Source organism: Trachypithecus francoisi, unplaced genomic scaffold (genome assembly GCF_009764315.1).
Source record: "Trachypithecus francoisi isolate TF-2019V2 unplaced genomic scaffold, Tfra_2.0 Lachesis_group5, whole genome shotgun sequence".
NCBI lineage: Eukaryota > Metazoa > Chordata > Mammalia > Primates > Cercopithecidae > Trachypithecus > Trachypithecus francoisi.
Genome location: NW_022681470.1, coordinates 76,222,005 through 76,246,606, shown reverse-complemented (window position 1 = coordinate 76,246,606; position 24,602 = coordinate 76,222,005). Strand labels below are relative to the sequence as shown.

At 36.0% G+C, this 24,602-nt stretch overlaps 1 long non-coding RNA gene across 1 annotated transcript in view; it reads left to right on the top strand.

The window, feature by feature from the left end:
- LOC117074244 overlaps positions 1-24,602 on the top strand; it is a 128,307-nt gene extending 103,705 nt beyond the window's left edge. Inside the window, exon 3 of the long non-coding RNA XR_004433534.1 lies at positions 24,210-24,602. This is a non-coding gene — a long non-coding RNA (uncharacterized LOC117074244). The remainder of the gene's footprint in view (positions 1-24,209) is intronic.

The following is a 24,602-nucleotide window of genomic DNA, read 5'->3' as shown; positions in this document are numbered from 1 at the left end:
AATACCATCAGATCTCATGAGACTCATTTGCTATTACGAGAACAGCACAGGAAAGATCTGCCTCCATAATTCAGTTACCTCCCACTGGATCCCTCCCACAATATATGGGAATTCAAGATGAGATTTGGGTGGGGACATGGTCTAACCATATCATTCCATACTTGACCCCTCCAAATTTCGTGTCCTCACATTTCAAAACATGGCTTTCCAACAGTCCCCAAAAGTCTTAACTCATTTTAGCATTTACTTAAAAGTCCATAGTCCAAAATCTCATCTGAGACAAGGCAAGTCCCTTCTGGCTACGAGTCTGTAAAATCAAAAGCAAGATAGTTACTTCCTATATGCAATGGGGGTACAGGCATTGGGTAAGTACAGCCATCCCAAATGAGAGAAATTGGCCAAAACTAAGGGACTTACAGGCCCCATTCAAGTCCCAAATCCAGCAGGGCAGTCAAATCTTAAAATGCCAAAATGATCTCCTTTGACTCCATGTCTCACATCTAGGTCATGATGATGCAAAAGGTGGATTCCCATGGTCTTGGGCAGCTCCACCTTTCTGGCTTTGCAGGGTACAGCCTGCTTCCTGGCTACTTTCACAGGCTGGCATTGAGTGTCTGTGGCTTTTCCAGGTGCACGGTGGAAGCCGTTGGTGAATCTACCATTCTGGGGTCTGGAGGACGGTGGCCCTTTTCTCATAGCTCCACTAGGTGGTACTCTAGTCTGGACTCTGTGTTGGGACTGCAACCCCACATTTCCCTTCCGCACTGCCCTAGCAGAGGTTCTCCATGAGGGCCCCACCCCTGCAGCAAACTTCTGCCTGAACATTCAGGCATTTCCATACATCCTCTGAAATCTAGGATGAGGTTCCTAAACCCCAATTCTTGACTTCTGTGCATTGGAATGCTCAATACCACATGGAAGCTGCCACGGCTTAAGACATGCATGCTCTGAAGCCACAGCCCAAGCTCTATATTGGCCTTTTCAGCCATGGCTGGAGCAGCTGAGACAAAGAGCACCAAGTCCCTAGACTGCACACAGCATGGGGACCCCGGGCCCAGCCCATGAAACCATTCTTTCCACCTAGGCTACTGGGCCTGTGATGGAAGAGGCTGCCATGAAGACCTCTGTCATGGCTGGAGACATTTTCCCAGTCGTCTTGGGGATGTAACATAAGTAACATCCTTGTTACTTATGTAAATTTCTGTAGCAAGCTTGAATTTCTCCTCAGAAAGTGGGATTTTCTTTTCTATCACATTGTCGGGATACAAATTTTCCGAACTTTTATGCTCTCCTGCCCTTATAAAACTGATTGCCTTTAACAGCACCCCAGTCACCCCTTGAATGCTTTACTGCTTGGAAATTTTTTCCGCCAGATACCCTAAATCATCTCTCTCAAGTTCAAGGTTCCACAAATCTCTAGGTCAAGGGGAAATGCTACCAGTTTCTTTGCTAAAACATAAGAAGAGTCACCTTTGCTCCAGTTCCCAACAAGTTCCTCACCTCCATCTGAGACCATCTCAGCTTGGATTTCATTGTCCATATCATTAGCAATGTTTTGGTCAAAGCCATTCAACAAGTCTCCAGGGTGTTCTAAACTTTCCCACATTTTCCTTTCTTCTTCTGAGCCCTCCAAACTGTTCCAACCTCTGCCTGTTACCCAGTTCCAAAGTCACGTCCACATTTTTGGTTATCTTTTCAGCAGTGCCCCACTCTACTGGTACCAATTTACAGCATTAGTCAGTTTTCATGCTGCTGATAAAGACATACCTGAGACTGGACAATTTAAAAAAGAAAGAGGTTTTATGGAGTTACAATTCCAAGTGACTAGGGAGGCCTCACAATCATGGCAGAAGGCAAGGAGGAGCAGTCACGTCTTACATGTATGGCAGTAGGCAAAAGAGAGAGCTTGTTCAGGGACACTCCACCTTATAGTACCATCAGATCTCATGAGATCTATCTGCTATCATGAGAACAGCATGGGAAGACCTGTCCCCATGATTCAATTACCTCCCAAAGGGTTCCTCCCACAACATGTGGGAATTCAAGATGAAATTTGAGTGGGGACACAGCCAAACCATATTAATAATGTTTTCAAAGTCCATTCATATTATGGCATGTATTAGTGCTACATTTCTTTTTATGGATTTTATTCCATTATATGGATGTATCATATTTTGTTTATCCATTCAGCAGTTGATGGAAGTTTGTTTTTACTTTTTGGTTATTATGAAGAATGGTGGAATGAAAATCCGTGTACAAGTTTTTGTTGTATATTTGTTTTCAATTCTCTTAGGTATATTGCTAGGAATGGAATTGTTGGGTCATATGGTAACTGTTATGTTTAACTTTTTGAAGATTTGCCAAACTTTTCCAAAAGCAGGTGCAACATTTACAATCCCGACTGCAATGTATTGAAGTTGAAATTTCTCCACACCCTCCTCAAACGTTGGTATTGTTTATCTCTTGATTATAGCCTTCCTAGTAGGTGTGAAGTGCATCTGATAGTGGTTTTTAATATGCTTAATGACTAATGATGTGGAACACATTTTCATGTACATGTTGGCTATTTGTATATCTTTGTAAAAATGTCTATTCAAACTCCTTGTCCATTTTTGAATTGGTTGTCTTTTTATTAATGCATTGTAAGATTTCTTTATATGTACTATACATATAAATATATATAAGTTATATGTATGCCTGTATATTTTATATGTATATATATCATATATTTTTTTTTAAATCATGATTATAAAAATCCCCACTCCAGGTACCCAGAGGTACAAATATATACAAGATCTAATTGGCACAAAGTGGAAGAATAGGCTAAGAATAAATCTACCTAAAGTCAATTAGTCAGGGTAGATTGTCAGTGCTGTACTCTAACAGGTCAAAAGGATCTCCCAAGCTGAATCCTCATCAAAATTCACTAGTTGCACACGTAGAATGCCAGAACATATTTCAATTCATATGTCTGATAAGCCATATCCAAATACTGTCATGCACCAAATAAGGACATTTCATTCATTGACTAACCACATATAAGACAGTGGTCCCATAAGATCATAATACTGTATTTTTACTGTACCCTTTCTATGTTTAGATACACAAATACTATTGTGTCACAGTTGCCTGAAGTATTCAGTGTAATAACATGCTGTACAAGTTTGTAGACTCAGAGCAATAGGCTATACCATACAGCCTAAGTATGTAGCAGACTGTACCATCTAAGTTTGTGTAAGTACACTTTATGATGTTTGCAAGAGGACGAAATCGCCTAACAATGCATTTCACAGAATTTTCTCCATCATTAAACAACACATGACTGCATATATTCTATTATCGTTGGCTTTGTCCTGATCACAAGTGTGAGGAAACTTTGGAGGCCACCAAATTTAAATGTGAATGATGACATTAATAAATAGCATTTTGGACAGGTAAGGTGGAGCAGAAAGGAGTAAAAGACAGAACAGGGCAAAGAGAAAGGAGGAAAGAGTAGCAGTAAAGACAAACCATATTTCCCTTATATGTTTACTTAGGATGCAGCTTTAACCTTTCTTTGACCATAAATTAGATCCACTATTCACGACTTTGCAAAATTACTTCCATGCTACACTTAAAATGTATGGTATTATGATTATATGTAATGCTAGATATGTCTTTTTTTACAGAGAGCTGAAAGATGTAATAATTTATTTCATTCATGGAGAAAAGTATTTTCTTATAGGTGCAGAGAATGGGAAATGGTTTTCATTTCCCATCTAATATTCTTATTTCAGATTAATAGAGTATGTATATCCAAATATGTATCTACAGTTTAACCTAATAAACATAGACATTAGAGTCTTTAAGACGATTTTGCCTGAGTGTCATAGTTAAAAACAAAGCACAACGAAAATGGGGAAATGGGCCAGGCACAGTGGCTCATGCCTGTAATCCCAGCACTTTGGGAGGCCAAGGCAGGTGGATCACGAGGTCAAGAGTTCAAGACCAGCCTGGCAAAAAGAGTAAAACCTCATCTCTACTAAAACTACGAAAATTACCCAGGCGCGGTGGAAGGCACCTATAATCCCAGCTACACAGGAGGCTGAGGCAGAAGAATCGCTTGAAGAAAGGCTGCAGAAGTTGCAGTGAGCCAAGATCACCCCACTGCACTCTGGCCTGGATAACAGAGTAAGACTCTGTGGAAAGGAAGGGAAAGGAAGGGAAAGGAAGGGAAAGGAGGAAGGGGAAAGGAAAGGGAAGGGTGAGACTCTGTCAGAAGACAAAAGAAAAGGAAGGAAGGAAGGAAGGAAGGAAGCAAGGAAGGAAGGAAGGGAGGAAGGAAGGAAGGAAGGAGAGGAAATTGACATTTGTTGACATTTGTTGATTATTTCTTAGGTACGTGGGGTCTGCCCATCCTGTAACAGAGTGAGACTGTGTCAAAAACAAAGAAAAAGGGAAGGAAGGAAGGAAGGAAGGAAGGAAGGAAGGAGGAAGGAAGGAAGGAAGGAGAAAGAAGAGAGAAAGAGAAAGAAAGAAAAGAAGAAGAAAGAAAAAGAAAGAAAGAAAGAAAAGAAAGAAAGAAAGAAAGAAAGAAAAAGAAAGAAAGAAGGGAAATTGACATTTGTTGACATTTATTGATTATTTCTTAGGTACCTGTGGTCTGCCCATCTTGTAAAAGTGGCACTGACTCTACACACTCTAGTTTAATCTCTATCCCTGTATTATCAAATCAAATCATCTCTCAATCCATTAATAAGATAGTCAAACTGGTAGTTAGCTTTGTGCAAATAATATATTTTTTGCTTGACTAAATCATAGAATTTTTAGACGAAATACATTCTGAGGAGATAGATGTGTTCATAATAGGTAGTCAAAAACATAGAGTATGTTTTTAAAAGTAAAATGTTACTTTAAATACATAGTATTATTGAGAAAATTCAAAGAGATACTGTGTCCACTCAAAGCTTTTTTTAAAAAAAAATATTGGTGACAATAATAAGACTATACTGATTTAATAAAATGGATGAATAAAGAGTAAAAAATGAAGATTTTATAGTATTGACTTGACAGCAGAGGAATCAAGATGGTCTCCCTGAACTCCTTTTATCTGATAACGTTGCATAGCACTTACCCCAAATCACCAAATTGTTAGCAAGCTTTTAAAAAATGAACTTTGACACTTGGCAAATTTTTGAGGAAGACATGTATCCAGGTCTTTATGGCCCAGCTCAACATTGAACTGTCTTAGGCCTAGCACTCTTTTGGCTCTCTCAATCTCTGAATAATGTCTGTCTATACAGCTGAGAGAAGTTTGTCATCTTCTCAGTTGTTATATGTCATCACTTTCATGCCCTACCTACAGCGCATGTGAATTGTGGGGGCTTAAGGGAAAGTGCACTTGTGCATGTCAAACTGCCTACAAGAATGGATATGGAGGTTGGAGACAAGCCCTCTCCCACCTCTCCAAAGAGCAGCACAGAGATGAGAGTCCTATAGTTATTTATTGAACTTGAATTTTCAATCATTTCTGAGGTATAATCATGCCTTCTCTTGTTTTGTTTTGTTTTTTTATTTTACCGTTACAGTACTTCATTATTGCCACAGGGGGAACTGTTGGCTTAATTTTGCTTTGGAGACACTGCTGCTGAAATTATTAAGCTAATGATTTATGCCCTGTGTGATACAGCAATCTCTTGTGCTTCAAATGGTTACTATGTTTTGTTTACTGTTTATAACTACCAGTGGTTGTGCCACAAGAAACCCCTGCTAGCTTACAGGGTTTATTTATCCCTGTGGATCTTTAGAAACCACTGATTAATATAGAAAAAATTTGAATGGTTTATATTTAAAAAATCCCATAAGCTGTGAATTAAACCACTGTGCTCTGCTATATAGGAGGAAAAGTTAAGTGAGAATGAACAATGGATGTGAAAACCTACTGACTCTCATATTTGCTTCTGGTTTTATCAAAGTGGAAAATATGAGTGCTTTTCAGGAATACAGTGCTGTGACTCCATCAGTTTTGGGCAATGAGATCACCAGTATTTCCCCTTGGGTGCTGCACATTTTACCATATTAAGGAACCAATTTGCTTAGAGAAATGTTGCACATGTTTAAAGGCTGTTAAGTTTGATGGCTGGCAGAACTCTCCCATTTAGCCCTGAGGCTGGGCCTTCGTGAATGAAGGCTTTACAACTGGCCTGCATTTCTTGTTCTGAGGGCTTTTTGTAACCAAAAGCTTACATGGAGTAACCATAGGGCAGGGAGGAACATGGTTTGCAAATGTTGATTTGTTTAAAATGGCAAAATGGTTCTTATACAATGTTTAAGTCTTGACACTGCTCTTTCACCAAGAGAAGCAAAGAAAATATCACTGTTGTTTTGGGCAGCTTGAGCCCAATTACACACCTTCAGTCTTAAGCATCACTTGCTTACACTTGAAGTATGCCTTCCTGCTGGTTTCTTAACCTCATCAGTTCTTTTGGCTTAGTTTTGACTTCAAACTAGTTCTCCACCTCTCTCTTTTGGACAGCTCCACATTTCTGCTTCTCCTCTGATCAGCCAGTTCTAATTATTCCCAGGGCACCTTTTCTCTGTGGTCTCAGGTGATTCAGTCAAACAAAGAGTACCCTTCCCTGAGTAGACCTTGGCCAATACACACAACCAGCCATCCCAAGTACAAGACAATGCTGACATTTTTGCAACAAAGCTGAATATAATGCTAAAACTTTTCTCAGTCGGAGATCTGTAAATGTGATGAATGTAGACAACTCTGCCTAAAAGAGAGAACTTGAGCAATTCAATTTCTAAGCAGGAAAGTGAGGAACAGACCTTAATTATGGGAACAAAACTGTCCTCATGTTTTAATTTCATAATTTGAGCATCTGTCTATAGCTTTAGCTACAGATATTCCCTTTATATCAGACTTCCTGTACTAAAGTGCTGTCAGACATTTAAGAGGAAGATAAGGGTAGATGGTTAAAATACCAAAGAATAATAAAATCTGTTTTATTTCTCCTCATAACCCATTAATTTTCTTCACAAAGATGCACACTTTGGGCATAAATAATATTTACAATATTACAGTGTATGGGATTATGGAAATCATATTAGCCAAGTAGCAATTTTAATTAAGTATACTTGCCTAATTGTATAGAGGTTTTCTTTCAGTATGTGTTTTCATCTAGAGCCTTAGAACACTTCCCTTCTTGTATTAGAAAAATAAAATGAAAGAAACTGAAACTCTGATGTAATTTAATTTAAATTACATCAGAATTACTCTAAATGGTTTTTGATGAATTCTGTTTAAATTTTAACACAAATTTAGAAACTAAAACTTATACAGCTTAAGTGTCTTGCAGATCACTTTTAAAAACTCAAAAAATGGAATTTAATTACAGATTTTTAAGTCACAAAATCTAAAACCAGTGTGGCATATGATTTGAAATTTTATACTAATCACAAAACAGATTAAAATATAATGCTTAAATCAGCATAGCAGGCAAAATATCTATGATATGTAACATTTTATAATATGAAAAATTCTAAGCTATAGTAGATAGATACAGAGATGAGACTTCTTAGTGTTAACCAACTGAATAATTTTCAAGTATCCCCAGTGAAAAAGATTGAAAATAACTGGAAAACCAAATGCTTTTTCAGGGAAACCAGAGACCAAGAATTAAGTATATCAACAAAAAACAATTGATATTTTATTTTTAAACATTATGTGTGACAATACATTTTCTATCTACAAAATTGTAATATTGGGAATCTTTTTGTGAAATTACCCTATACATAACCATATTAGGAATCTATTTGTACCCTAGCAGCTCCTCTTATTTTTTGAAGGCTGCATTCTGAGGGTTGAAGGGAGATTGTGCAGTCAAAAGTTATCAGAAATACCTCAAGATTTTAACTCAACTCCAGAGCACACACATAAGACTTCCTTTCCAAGAAGAGTATTAAAATACTCCTCTTACATGGTTATTCTGGGGGATTTTGGGGGATTTTAAAGTAAACAGGACATGACAGAGTAGTGATTTTACCCTAATTTGTTCATGTAACTAACTTTTATTGAAGTATAATATGTATACAAAGAATGTACCAATCTTAAAAGGTAACATTTGATTAATTTTGACAAATTAAGTTGTGTAACCACCATCACAACCATGACATAAAACGTTTCCATCAATCCAAATTTTCCTTCATGACCCTTGCAGTCAGTCTTTACACCCTCAATCCTTTTTCAGCAAACACTGATCTCCTCCTTTTACTCTAGTTCTGTCAGAATTTCATATAAATGGAGGTTCATAGGTCATGTAATATGTCACGAGGCAGTCTTTGGTACTGGGTTCCTTTCATTTAGCATAATGCTTTTGAGATTCATGTATTAAAAGTTTAACTTCTTTTAAACTTTTTTTTTTTAATTCTTGAGCCTATTATATGATTATAATAAAATGAGTTTATCCATTCACCATATGATGGATATTTTGTTTGTTTCTGATTTGGACCTATATTAAGAATAAAGCTCTATGAAAATTCCAAGCACACATTTTTTGTGGCTATATGCTTTCCTTTTTTAAAAAAAGTAATACCTAGAAGTAGGATTGCTAGAACTTATAATGCCTTTCTAAAAAAACTGCCATATTGCTTTCTAAAGTAGATGCAATATTCTGCAATATACTAGCAATATATGCGTATATACAATCTCCAGTCACTTCATATCCTTTTCAACCCTGGGGATTATCAGCTTTTAAAACTGTAGCCATTTTAGTGGTCATGTAGAGATATGTCATTGTTCTTTTAACTTTCATTTTTCTAAACATTACTGACATTAAGTATTTTTTGTGTGCTTATTTGCTATTTGTATGTCTTCTTTGGTAATATGTCCATATATTTCTCCCTTTTTAAATTGCATATTTTTTATTACAGAGTTGTGAGAGTTATTTATATATTTAATATATACCTCCTTTATCATATTATGTCATGAACATACTACCTCTTAGCATGTAACTTACCCTTTCATTTTTGAAACTACTCCCTAAATAACAATTTATAAATATTTTGATGAAGCTCAGTTTATCATTTCATGATTTGTGCTTTTCATCCCCATCTGAGAAATTTTTTCTATTCCCTGCTCAGAGGAATTTTCTGCTTTATTCTAAAAGTTTTAAAATTTTAGCTGTTCTATTTAGATCTAGCATACATTTGAAATTAATTTTTATATATAGTATTAGGTAAGGGAGGTTTATTTATTTTCTTGCATATGAATATCCACAGTTGTCCTGAAACATTCATTGAAAAGACTATATTTTCCCCTTTGAACTGCCTTAACACCTTCGTTGAAATTAATTGGCCATATTTGTGTGTCTATATCTATTTTCTGTATTCTGGCCCATTGATCTGTATGTCTTTGTTCATACCAATAACCAATATCTTGATAGCTGTAGCTTTAAAGTCTGAAATAAGATATCATAATCTCTTATGTAATCTCTTACTCTTCCAAATTTGTTTTCCTTTTTCAAAATTGTTTTAACTATTCTAAGTCTTTTGCATTTCCACATAAAATTAACATCAACTTGTCAGTCTCAACAAATAAACTTGTTAGAATTTTTTGATTTCCAATTTTAATGAATAAGTTCATTGATCAATTTGAGGAGATGAATTTGAGGAGAGAATTTGGAGAGACATATCAACAATATCATGTTTTCCAATCAACAAATATGGCATGTACCACCATTTATTAAGTCTTATTTAATTTGTCTTAGTATATATTTATAGTTTTAAGTGTAGAAGAATTGCATATATTTGGTCGAGTTTATCCATAATTCATATTTTATGCTATTGTTAATGTCCTAATTTAATTATTTTAAAATACAAGTATCTTTTAAGGTACAAGTTTTAGCTCGCTTATTAGTTCTAGTGGGTTTTTGTTAGACTTAAGATTTTCACCATAAACAGCCATGGCATCTATTCATAAAGACATTTATTTTTTCCTTTCCAATGTGTATGCCTTTCCTTTCTTTTACTTACCTTTTGCTTTGGCTACAACTGTCAGGATAATGTCAAAAAGAGCTGGTGCGAACAGTTATTCTTGCCATGTTCATGATCACTCAGTGTTCCACCCCTAAATATGTCAGTAGTCGGTTTTTTGTAGATTTTTTTTTCAGAATATATAAGTTGCCTTCAATTTTTGGTTTGCTGAGAATTTTTATATTATGAATGAGTGTTGATTTTTGAGAGGAAGCTTTCAGTTTTTCACCATTAACTACTGTGTTATTTGTATAAACACACACACACACACACACCCCCCAAAAAAACAAAATATATATATAAAATTTGTTTAAATTGAGGAAATTTCCTTCTTGTTTTAGTTTGCTGAGAGTTTTTAGCATAAATGGGTAAATAAAATTTGTCAGATACTTTCCCTGCATCTATTATGGCTGATAAAAGAAAAACTTCAGCCAAATTAAATTTAAAAAAGTTTAATTGAGCAGTGAATGATTAACAAATTGGCAGCCTCCTGCGTCAGAGTAGACTCAGAGAGTCTAGTGCAAACATGTGGCAGAAGAAGATTTTATGGAAAGAAAAAGGAAAGTGAGGTACAGAAACAGCTGGGTTGGTTACAACTCAAAGTTTGCCTTATTTGAAAATGGTTCAAACAGTTGGCTACATTTGATTGGCCAAAACTCGGTGACTGGCACAAGGGTAGGCTAGGGTCTGTTTACACCTCCACTTGTTACAGTTCAAGATGTACAGAGAAGTCTTTAGGCCGAACTTAAAATATGTAAGGAGGCAGCTTTAGGACAACCTTGATTTAACATGGCTTTTCTCCTTTATTGTAATAAACAATGAGTTACATGGATTGATTTTCAAATGTAAAATCAACCTTGCATTCCTGAGATAAAGCCAGTTGGTAACGATGTGTTATCTTTTTAAAATATTTTCCTTAATTTAATTTTTCGAAAGTAACAATTGTTGTGTCTGTGTTAACGAGGGTTACTGGTCAACAATTTATTATTTTTTGTAATATCTTTGACATTTTTGACATCAGGGTACTGCTTGCCTCATAAAAGGAATTGGGAAGCTTGTCTTTCTCATCTATTTTCCGGAAGTTTGAGAACTCCTAGTATCAATTTTCTACTTAAATATACTTAAATATATTTCTTTAAATTCCCCAATGAAATCATTTGGACCTAGAGTTTTCCTTGTGGGAAGATTTTTATCCATGAATTTAATTTCATTACTAGCATAGGACTATATACTAACATTTCCCTATTATCTTTTTAATTCCTGTAGGATCAGTATTAATGTTCCCTCTTTCATTCCTGATGCCCTTTTTTGGTATGTTCAGACTGACTAGTTGTTTATCAATTTTATTGACCCTCTCAAAGAAACATCTTTTGGTTTTATCCATTTTTCACTTGTTTTTCTGTTTCCATTTTTAATTATTCCTATACTTATTTTTATTTTTTTTTCTATTTTATTGCATATTTTGGTTAAATTTCCTCTTTTTTTTCTAAGGTGGAAGAATATATCACAGGTTTTTTTTGAGAACTTAAGGATGATATATTACAGATTTGAGACCTTGTTTTTCTTCCTGATACAAGCATTTTATGCTATAAATTTTACTCTAAATCCTACTTTCTTGCTTCAGTCTATGAATTTTGATATGTTATTATGCTGGTTATTAATTGATTCTCATCTCACACCCATCCATTTTTGTCCTGCTTTGGGAAACTGAAAACGAACCCTGTAAAAATTTCCCTTTAGACAGCTGCTCAATGTTAGCTTTAGTGGGTGCTCGGGGATCACTGCAATTCAAAGCAAAGGAAGAGGTTTCTTTCTGGTGTGATTTTTCTTTTTCTCCCGCAGTAACCAGTGTTGTGCAGGTGGCTCAACAATACTCAGTCATCAATGAGGTTCTCCAGCAGTTCAGAGGGCTGCTTCTGGTGGAAGAGCTCCAGGAAGACAGCACTACATGAGGATAATACGGAAATGTTAGTAATTTTTGTTTGTTTGTTTTGAAACAGAGTCTGACTCTGTTGCCCAGGCTGGAGTGCAATGGTTTGATCTTGGCTCACTGCAACCTCCACCTTCCGAGTTCAAGCGATTCTCCTATCTCAGCTTCCAAATAGCTGGGATTACAGGCACCCACCATGAGGGCCTTTTTCTGCATAGTGGCCATGGCCCTCCGTTATTTCAGCAATGGATTGTTTCTTCAGACCACCTTTGACCAGCTTGTCACTTCATGGGCACCCTGCAGGGAGTTTCCATAGAACAGCTCCAGCCGACCTGACCCTCTACTGAATTTTCCAGATACCCAGTGGATTCCTCTTATGAATGAGCTCTGGCTGCAACCTCTGGCAAGTTTGTTGGCCATAGGTAGGGTGTAGTTGCTTGTAGTAGCTATACTTTCTCTAATAAAGTCTGTAACTTAGACAAGCGAGGGGAGGGGAATATCTTCCAACTTCTAAACTCCTTTCATCTGTATTCTTACTCACCAGAAATAAGAGATGATTTTTGCATTTATTACTCCTACATTCCACTAGTTACCTATTTTATTAACCCTTTACTAGTTAATAGTTCTTCACCCTAAAATGTTCATGTTGAACATTTTGCTGTGGTTTCTGTCTACTGATCGGAACCGGACTAACTTGTTTTTATTTACTTTTAGTTCAAAATATTTTCTAATTTCCCTTATGAGTCCTTCTTTGACCCAGAGGTTATTAAGAAATATATTGGGCCAGGTGTGGTGGCTCACACCTGTAATCCCAGCAATTTGGGAGGCCAGGGAGGGTGGATCATCTGAGGTCAGGAGTTCGAAACCAGCCTGACTAACAGGGAGAAACCCTGTCTATACTGAAAAGTACAAAATTAGCTAGGCGTGGTGGTGCATGCCTGTAATCCCAGGTACTCAGGAGGCTGAGGCAGGAGAATTGCTTGAACCTGGGAGGCGGAGGTTGCAGTGAGCCGAGATCGCACCATTGCATTCCAGCCTGGGCAACAAGAGTGAAACTCATCTCAAAAAAAAAAAGATGTTGCTTTATTTTCATTTATTTTAGTATTTTCAGGATGAATTCACATTATTTAATTTTAGTTTAATTTTGTTGTGGCCAAAGTCATACTTTATATGATTTATTGTTTTTCTTTATTATGGTAAAAAAAAAACACATAGGATGACACCTACTCTGTTAACACATTTTCATGTGCATTGTTGTACAACACATCTCTAGAGCTTTCATCTTACATGACTGAAACTATAGATTCATTGCATAGCAAATCTACATTTCCCCCACCCTGAGTCACTGGCAGCTAACATTAAACTTTCTATTTCTATGAGTTTTTACTACCTCTGATACCTCATATAAGTAGAATCATGTGGTATTTGTCCTTCTATAACTAGCTGATTTCACTTAACATAATATCCTCATAGTTCACCCATATTATGGCATAGGATAATTTTTTTTCTTTTTCAAGGCTGAAAAGTATCCCATTGCATGATTATGCCAAATGTTCTTTATCCATTCATCTATCAAAGGATTTTAGTTGTTTTTACATCTAGGCTATTGTGAATAGTGCCAAAATGAACATGAAAGTGAAAGTGCACATGTTATTTCAAGATCCTCTTTTGAATTATTTAAATAAATACCTGAAGTGGGATTGCTGGATCATATGATAGGTCTACTTTCAATGATGAGAAACCTCCATATTGTTTTTCATAATGATTACACAAGTTGCATCTGTACCAATAGTGTACAAGGGTTTCCTTTTCTTCACACCCTTGCCTAAACTTGTTATTTCTTGTTGCTCTCTGTTTCGTTTTTGTTCTTTATTTGATAATGGTCATCTTAAGAAGTATGAGGTAATATCTCATTATGGTTTTAAATTGCATTTTCCTGAATATTAGTGATATTGAGAGTCTTTTCATGTACATGTTGACTACTTGTATGTCTTCTTTGGAGGAAGGTCTCTTTGAGTTCTTTATTTTAAAAATCAAATATTTCATTTTTTTCTCATTATTTAGTTGTAGGAGTTCCTCACATGACTGGATATTAACCCCTCATCAGATATATGGTCTATAGATATTTTCTCCCATTCTATATGTTCCCTTTTCATTCTGTTGTTTCCTTTGCTTTATGCAAGCTTTTTAGTTTGATTTAATCTGGCTTGTGTATTTTGCTTTTGTTGCCTCTGCTTTTAGTGTTATATCAAGGAAATCATTTCTAAGACCAAGGTTATGAAGCTTTCTTCCTATGTTTTTTTCTCTGAGTTTTATAGTTTTAGGTATTACACTTAAGGATTTAATATATTTTGAGTTGATTTTTGTGTAATGTGAAAGATGAGTCCAGTTTCATTCGTTTGCATGTGGGCATCCAGGTTTCCTAAACTCATTTGTAAAACAGACTATCATTTTCCCATCTGTGGTCTTGGTATCCTTACCAAAGATCATTTGACCTAGTGTGTAAGGGTTTATTTCTTTACTCTCTATTTTCCTCTGTTGTCTATAGGTTTGTCTTTATGCCAGTACCATCCTATTATGATTACTCTACCTTTGTAATATGTTTTGAAGTCAGAAAGTGTGAGGTGTTTTTAGCTATCTGGGTTTTTTTTATGGTTTCATATAAATTTTATAATTATTTTTTCTATTTCTGCAAAAAATACTATTGGGATTTTTATGGTAGTTGCTTTGAGTCTATAGATCACTTTGGGTACAATGGGCAATTTTATTTTATTTTATTTTATTTTTATTTTTATTTTTTTTGAGACGGAGTCTAGCTCTGTTGCCCAGGCTGGAGTGCAGTGGCACGATCTCGGCTCACTGCAAGCTCCGCCTCCCGGGTTTACGCCATTCTCCTGCCTCAGCCTCCCGTGTAGCTGGGACTACAGGCGCCCGCCATCTCGCCCGGCTAGTTTTTTGTATTTTTTTTCAGTAGAGACGGGGTTTCACCGTGTAGACCAGGATGGTCTCGATCTCCTGACCTCGTGATCCACCCGTCTCGGCCTCCCAAAGTGCTGGGATTACAGGCTTGAGCCACCGCGCCCGGCTGCAGTTTTAAAACTTTAAATTTTTTATTCCATGAACATGGGATATCTTTTCCCTTATCTGAATCTTCTTTCATTTTTTCATCAATAAATTGTATTTTTCAGTGTACACATCTTTCATTTCCTTATTTTACCTAAGTATTCCTTAGTTTTACCTAAGTATTTTATTCTTCTTAACAATCTTATAAATGAGATTGTTTTCCTTATGTCCTTTTTGGATGTTTATTATTAATGAATAGAAATGCAACTGATTTTTGTATACTAAGTTTGTATTCTGCAACTTTGCTGAATGTGTTCATTAGCTCCAACAGGTTTGTTTTGGTGGACTTCTTCATGGTTTATATATATAAGATCATGTCATCTGTTAATAAGGACAATTTTGTTTCTTCTTTTACAATTTGGGTGCATTTTGTTTGTTTGTCTTGCCTAATTGCTCTGGCTATGACTTTCAGTACTAGAAATAGTACTGAATAGAAGTGGTATGAGTGGGTATCCTTGACTTGTTCCTGATCTTAGTAAAAAAGCTTCCAGGTATTTTTTGAAGCATTGATTATGATATTAGCTGTGAGTTTTTCAAATATGGCTTTTTTATGTTGAGGTAATTTCTTTTTATTCCTAGTTTGTTCAGTGTTTTTGGTTGAAGAGGCATTAAATTTGTTCAAGTGCTTTTTCTGCATCTACTGATAGGATCATCTGATTTTTATCACTTGTTCTGATAATGTGACGTTTCATATGGTTTGGTTTTCATATGGCAAACTATCCTTGCATTCCAAGGATAAATTCCACTTGGCCATGGTGTATATCCTCTTAATGTGCCATTACATTTGATATTAAATTTGGTTTGCTACTATTTTTTGATTATTTTTGCATCTATATTTATCAAGGATATTGGTCCATAATATCATTTTCTTGGCCCCTAAGTTTTGTCTTCCCTCTTCTTCAATTGTTTGAATAATTTAAAAAACACTGATGTTAGTTCTTCTTTAAATGTTAAGTAGAATCCTGTAACGGTTCACTTGACTGTATTCTGTAAGTCCCTTAGGCTTTATTTATTTATTTATTTTTTTCCCTTTGCTCCCCTTACTGGCTAATTTCAAGTGACCTGTCTTCAAGGTTTCTGATTCTTTCTTCTGCATAACTGAGTCTGTGTTGAACCTCTCTAGTAAATATTTCAATTCAGTTATTGTATTTGTCTACCCCAAAATTTTTTTCAATGTTTTCTCATGTTAATTTCTCATTTTCTGATTAATTGCTTTCATGACATCATTGAACATTTGTATGGCAGTTATTTTGAATTATTTGTCATGTTATTTATACTTCTGTTTCTCAGAGTCATTAGCATATTTAAATTGAATCAAATTAGAGTACCAATTCCAGAAACCCTAGAAGAAATTCAGAAAAGTCGTCTTTAAAATTCTGTTCCTCTAAAACCACTCTTAGTACCAAAATCTGAGTTAGTCATGGTTCTCCAGAATAACTGAACCAGTAGGATCTATCTATCTATCTATCTATCTATCTATCTATCTATCTAGTGTGTGTATATGCTTCATATATGTTTGTATTATATATATGGAATTGGTTCATGGAATTATGGTGGCTGAGAAGTTGCAAGCTGGAGAAAGAGAAAAGTCTGCATTGTAATTTATTTCAAGTCTGAAGGCCTGATACCTAAGGTAGGGGGATGGGGCAATGGTGTTAAGTTCCAGAGCACTGATGTCTGAAGATGGATGTCCCAGCTCAATATCAAGATTAAGTTTTCATTCCCCCACCTTTTGTTCTATTTGAGTCCTCAGCAAATTGAATGAAGCTCAGTCAATTGAGTAATTATCACATCTTTATTTACCTGTAAACAGTTAAAATAGGGAAACTGGTCATTTTTTAAAAGAAATGTCTTACTAAAATTTAGTTTGTCTGGCTAGATTGCTTTAAACAAAGTCAAAACTTAGACACACATGCACACATAAAACGGAAAAACAAAAAACAAAAACAATTGCTTAGGCAAATGTTTCATAGTAAATATAGGATGCTTATCCCAGTGACTTCTGGCCTTTTTGGGGAGAATTGCTGAGTATGCACTGCATATGTTTAAGGAGAATTGGAAGATCTAAATATTCTTCCATAATCTTTCTCTCTTCCCTCTTTTTCCATATCTTTTTCTCACTTCTCCACTTCCTTTTTCCTTCCTCCAATGTTCTGATTCTTTTCTAATTATTCTCTGTCGCATAAATTGCTGTTCACTTAAAAACAAAAAATCAGATGCAAAAAAAAAATACTTTTAAAACACATGTCACTCACTGTTACTTGTACAAATCTGAACAATGTATGTGCTTTTAAATGTTTAAATGGTAGTGACTAGAAAATATGCTGGTAGCAAATGAAGATAAACTCTAAATATATCTCTTGTTGATATTTTACTTTAATATTTTAGGTGAAAACAGTTGTTATAAACACAAAATTATCCATACAATCACTTAATTCCTTTACATCATTTGCTAATATATATGTTGTTGATATTTATTTTGCCTACCATCAGGCTTGCCAATCTAAGCTCAAAACTGGTATAGTTTATCATTTAACATAGTAGTTGACACATAGTCCATGTCTAATAAACATCTATTGAGAGAATGCATATAACTTTGAGAGAATACATATAACTTTTAACTCTAGAATTTTTCTTCCATTTCTAGCATATTCGGCTACCCCATTCATTTTATCTCATGTCCTAAAGATTTTTGTTGGCTTGAGTCCCACCTTTGAAATATTCCTTGGGTTGGCATTGTGAAGCTTGTCAAGATAACATGGGCCTGTCACGATTCCATGATCTCTATGTATTTTTACAATGTTTCTTCAACGAATGCTATAGAACCCAGCCTTCTAACTCTGTCTCCTATCTTCTCCCGACTTTAACTCCACAGAAGGGAAAATGCATGCTGTGAAGATGAACAGTTAGTTGATTGCTTTTTTACTCTCAACTTTGTGTCCTCGGGAGGATCTATTAAGGACCTGCTCTCATGTCAGTTGTAGATGGGGCTCATTTCCAAGAGCTAAATAGAGTTAGACTTTGGGGCTCATTTCCAAGAGCTAAATAGAGTTAGACTCATCCTCTAGCAATATATTCTTTGATGATTAATCAGAAATTTAGGATGAAATCTTATTTTCTTACCATTCTCCTCAGTTCTGGAATTATAAGCAAATTAAGAAAATGCTCTCCATGGCTAGGAAAGAACATAACCTAAGAGAACATAACCTTGTAAGAAGACCTCATGTCACTTTTTAAGAATGACAGACAACCCCGTCTCTACTAAAAATACAAAAAAAATTAGCTGGGTGTGGTGGCACGTGCCTGTAATCCCAGCTGCCCTGGAGGCTGAGGCAGGAGAATCGCTTGAACCCGGGAGGCAGAGGTTGCAGTGAGCTGAGATTGTGCCACTGCACTCTAGCCCAGGTGACAGAGTGAGACTCTGTCTCAAAGAAAAAGAAAAAAGAATCACAGACAATTTAGACTACCTGGCTTTCCTTATAAAAATATAATAATGCCATGGGGAGGCTGCTGAGCATAATTCATGCTCATCTGAATTATCTTGTTAATATATTCTTTTCAAGGGATAAGTCAGAACAACCTGTCTGTAGGTTTGTATCTAGTGCTTATATTAGTCAGGGTTCTCAGGGAAACAGGACCAGTAAGATATTTATAATATTCCCTGGGTTGCCATTGTGAAATCTTTCAAGATAACATGGGCCTGTCATGATTCCATTATATCTATGTATTTTTACAATGATGTATGAGTATGTGTGTATACACATATAGGCATATATACACACATATGTATATATACACACATATATACACATATATTAGGTTGGTTCAAAATTAATTGTGGTTTTTGCCATTGAAAATAATGGCATATATATCTGTAATGTGTATATATGTATATATACACACATACTCATTATAAAAATATTTATTATAAGACATTACTTGAGAACAAATTGTGAGACCTGAAGAAAAAAAATTGCTCACATGATTATGGAGGCTGGCAAGTCCAAAATGTTCAAGTGGACTGTCAGGCTGGAGACCCAGGAAAGCCAATGTTGAGGTTCAAGTCTAAATGCTGTCAGTTGTAGAATTCTCTCTTGCTTGAGAGAGGCCAGTCCCTTTGTTTTCTGAAGACCTTCAACTGATTGGAGGAGGCCCACTCATGTTATGGAGGGCAATCTGCTTTACTCAAAGTCCCCCAATTTAAGTATTAATCTTATACAAAAATACCCTCACAGAAACATCCAGAATAATGTTTAACCCAATAACTAGGCATCGTGTGGCCCAGGCAAGTAACACATAAAGTTAACCATCACCATGCCCAAGAAAACTTCAGGATAATTTTCTTTGCCAGATACACATTCAGAAGACAAATCAAATGTAAAATGAATTACTTATTTTATAAAGAGTGCTCTAGTATGGAATATTCTTCTGGGGGATTTCAAGGATTAGAAATACCTAAACAGAGAGAACTCATAAGAGAAGTATACCTCATAAGTAAATCACAGTAGTGAGAAAATCTCCAAAGAGCTATAATTTCCTGTAACTTGCATTGTCAGAGATAAAATGAAAAGAAGCTGTCAGCAGGCAAACTAGATAATTTACACCAGCACCCGCATCCTAAGTTTTGTGATAGCTTATCACACAGATCTCTTCTGTCCAGGTAACAGCTGAACTTAGCTCTGCAATTCATTCTGCAAAGGTGTTTTTAAAATATTTGAGACTGAATTACTTTAATATTTTAGGTGAAAATAGTTATTATAAACACAAAATTATGTACACAATCACACAACTCCTTCACATCATTTGCTATTATATCTCTTGTTGTTATTATACCAGAGCGTATTTAACTTTAAACAAAGTAACAATTCCTTTTATACACTTTTTTTTTTAAGTAGGTCATTGTTATTCAAGTAGAAAAGGACTGTAAAAATTCTTTAGTGGCATGTTTTCCTACTTCTGTTGAGCAGTATACATACTTAGCACGGAGCAGTGTTTTTATTATTCAAAATGTGTTACTCTCTAAAGTATTAATATGTTTTGTCCTTTGTTTTTTATTTCTGTCTATAAAATCCAAATTTTACATAAATAATGGTACCTTGGGCTTTTCACTAAAATATCAGGGCCAGGACTCTTAGCTTCCTGGAGTCCTATTATAGTATATAAATAACTTTGCAAATATGGCTCTTAAAACTTTAATTGAATAGTGTCATAAAAATACACCTGGCAGCAGATACTTATTTTCAAAAAATTTAGTCTCGAACACTAAAATCACCTTATCCATTGAGACTTTCAGCATCAATTCTTTTATATTTCTCTTCCCCCAAAGGCATTTCTGTACTTTAGATTATAGGACCATTGTAGTCCCTAATGCAGATCTTTGATTTTCTTTGCCAGATACACATTGTATCTGCTCCTAATGTCTGCTCCTAAAATCCTCAAGATATACAAATCAACTTATATGTCATCATTATGACTTTAGTCCTTGACTTCTCATTTTCTAGTCCAGTGGTTTGTTTTGATTTTAAATATGTGCTTAGGCATTTGGATAGGACAATGAAGGTCTTCGGTTCTTTTGATAATTTTGTATTTGGATGTTATCACTACCTTTTAGATGTCTAAAGTGTAAAACATCCTTAAAGAATTTTTCAAATAAAATTAACAATATAACCTAATCACAGTGCATTTATCTTTCCACTCAACTTAAAACCACTAGTGACTCAAGTAAACATGAAATCATAGGATCATATATTGCATAATAATTATAAAAGGAAAAACAATACTGAGATAAATCTTAAACATTGAGGCATCACTAAGAGAAGACCCCTGAAGTGTGCAGGTGTCACATGGTGGCGTCGCCATTCCTACCTGCATCGTAGTTGTTATTTCAAAGGGTCTTTTTGTGTTCTGCATCCTCTAAAGAGAAGAATCAGCAGAAATTTACTCATTGTGTTTATATTTAAATGTTTAGCTCCAGCAAACAGTCCAGAGTGTTAAGACCATATAGTGAATATACCCTTCAGATTAGAATAAATAATGCCAAATTGGACATAAAATACAAGTACTACGGCTAAGAAACAACCATGGTGCCAGGCTGGAAAATTAAGACAAAAGAGGAATGAAATATTTTTTAATTGAGAGAGCAGACCTCACTGCCGTGTTAAGGAATTGGAATAACATGATTTTATTCTCATTACCAAGGAGCTATGCATCACTTTGGTCACTGCAGTAATGAGGATGATGCTAGGCAATATTACAATAACAAACTACACATTATCAGTGGCTTAACACAAGGAAGACTTTATTTCACATTTATGAGAGTTCTGATGCAGGGTGGAGGGCTCTCCTTCATATGGTCACTTCATCACTCGCTACACATTGCCTTCAGGGCTGCGGTGGCTGAGGAAGAGAGAGCTGAAGGTTTTACAGGTTAGCCTACAAGTGTCATTCATCACTTCCTTTTGTGCAGTGACCGGATCACAGCTACATAGTCTCAATCTAACTGGAAGGGAGGCTGGGAAATATAGGGAATACATTTGGTCTATTGCATGAAACATCTCTGGCATACAGACTGCAATTAGATAGTAAGACAATGTTATGCTTTATTAATATGGGTACAGGGGAAGCAGATTCAAGCAAACTTTATTTATTCATATGTGTTCTCCAACCACTTCTATGGAAGAAGGTAATCATAACAATAGCCATGACTTACTAAATTCCAAACACCGTTCTAAGTGCTTTACCTGTGTTATCTCATTTAATCCTTATTTATTACCTTCTGGTAGGCATTAGGATTATTATCTCTATTGTACAGGTGGGGAAATTGCTCCAGGAGATGTTAAATGAGTTATCCAATGTCACATGGTGGAGTAAGTGGGAGAGCCAATTTTGAATTCAGGAAGTCTGGCTCCTGAGCTAGGTGTTTTGCTTTTTGTGTTTTAAGGTGAAGAGTAATAGAGAGCCACCAAAAAGCAAATCAGCCCAGGTCAGTGACTTTATTCTCACTAAAAACTTGCCATTTCTGCAATTAACAACATCTTATAAAAACAGCAGCAAATCAGTGGACAAGTTTTGTGGATGGTAAAAAGGGAATGAAGAACACATTACAACTGTCTCCACCATTAACTGTCATCTCTCCAAATAAGAACTAGAAGTCAGAAACAACTTTTTGTACACACTTTACTGTATGCATTACACCTTAAATTATTTCCAATGTCATTAGAGAATAAAAATTTAGCATCAGAAACTGCATCTTGACACTCTCAAAGTTACTGTTGAATAGAATAAAATGAAAATAAAGTTAAAAACCTATGCCTTTGGTCCTCTGTATTTCACTCTTTATTCAGTGATCTTTTTCTTCCTTCCTTTCCCTCCCCTTCTTTTTCCTCTCCTTCTCTCCGCTCCCCTCCCCTCCCTTTTTTCCACTCCCCTTTCTCCCCTTTCCTTCCCTCCCCTCTCCTTTCCTCCCCTCTCCTTTCTTCCTTCCTCCTCTCTTTCTTTTCTTTCCTTCCTCCCTCCATCTCCCCCTCCCCTCCCTCTTCTGCCTTCCTTCCTTCTTTCTTCCCTCCCTTCCTTCTTCCTTCTCTCCCTCTTTCCCTCCCATCTTTCCTTCCTTCCTTCCTTCCTTCCTTCCTTCCTTCCTTTTCCTTCCTTCCTTCCTTCCTTCTTTCCTTCCTTCCTTCCTTCCTTCCTTCCTTCCTTCCTTCCTTCCTTCCTTTTCCTTCCTCCTTCCTTCCTTCTTTCCTTCCTTCCTTCCTCCTTCCTTCTTCCTTCTTCCTTCTTCCTTCCTTCTTCCTTCCTTCCTTCTTCCTTCCTTCCTTTTCCTTCCTTCCTTCCTTCCTCCTTCTTTCCTTCCTTCCTTCTTCCTTCCTTCCTTCCTTCCTTCCTTCTTCTCTCCCTTCTTTCCTCCTTCCCTCCTTCCCTCACTCCTTCCTTCCTTTCCTTTCTTCCTTTCCCTGAAGTCTTCATTTTTGCTAACACTGTGTTTCCTATGTGCTTGCCAAATTTTAGTCTATTTTAATAGTCTAGTATTGATTGCACGTAGTTTCTGACTTTTAAATCAAATCTTTAATGAATTTTGTCAAACCCGTAAATCCCACATAATGAGTTTTTATAATTGTGTTTATGTCTTCAGAAGGAATAACAAGTATAATTAAAGTTACTATTATCTGTGAAGAATTAAACCCTTCTATTAAAAGCAATGGAGTTCCTTCATCATATTAATTAAAAATACTTAAATACTTTCTAAAATAATATGTTTTCTCACAGCACATCATAAGCAGGTCTGTTAACTAAGATAGTTGTAAATATAGCTTTTCCATGAAAATAGCAATTTTTTCACCCTAGACCATTTCAGTCTATGCCGTGATTTGAGCCATGTTTCACATGCATTTCTTTGTCCAAACTATAATGTTTACATTTATCCTTTAGTATCTTACTACATCATGTTTAAATGTAAACAATTGAGATTTGTTTCTCTCTGCTGGAATTTCTAAGTAACAGTTCTGCATATTACAACGTTAAAGATGTGTCATGGCAGCTGCAAATAACTATTAAAAAGAAACTTTGTGCAGCAAACTATCACATTTCATCTGCCCTCTGGCAAATGGTGCTTTCTTTTTGGCCCCAATTCAGCCTTCGTTTTGCAAAACCAACTTCCTACGGCATGAGAATATACATTTTCTTGGGCCAAGTATTCCAAAGTGGACACCAGTTTGGTACTCCTAGTGATTTTCAGCTCTCCAGCTTTGGGACATATGAGCATTGAAAAATGCCAGATTTCTATATTCATGCCTTACATTTAGGCTTTGGAGGGTGAAAAGTCAAGCATCTCAATTTTAGCATAGCATGCCAGAAGCAAGCTGTCCTTATGAAACAATTACTTCCAAGCAATGGATCAGCAAACAGCACCACGTTTTCAGGCAAACTTTATGTTGTCTGCTCAGCATCCACAGAATAATCAGTTACTTCTAGCTCTGGAAGGGAATTTGGATCACATGATGAGAGATGAAGAGGTTAATGGACATCAACAGTGTGGAAATTTGATAAAATGGAAGTTAGGCTTTCTACTTTTTCATTTTTGTTCTATTTTTCTTTCTCAGCTAACATGTAATTTTTTTTCTCTACTTCTCTACATTTGGAGGATGGGAATGCTGCTCTTCTATTGTGCCAGCCTCCTCATTCTTCTTTCTCCAGTGCTGCATCTTCCTGCACGCTTTCTGCCACAACCCAAACAACAGAAAAAAAAAAAGATCTGAAATCCTCCTGAACTGCAGCCTACCTATCGTGGTCTCTATGAGTGCAACCTTCCTTCCAGAAGCTTGTTCAGCTGGCTAAAACAGGACATTTGCCAGTGCAGCCAAAAGTTGGGTCTCATACTGGCCACCTCCTATACAGAATGAAAAATTTTTCTCTCTCCCACAGCCACGGACATCGCTCCTCTTCCAACTCAACGTCTTTCAAAGGGACTGTATTGAAAAGAAAAGGTGGATTGGTGCAAACCATTCTCTTTACCAGCAACAGAAATACCAAAGAC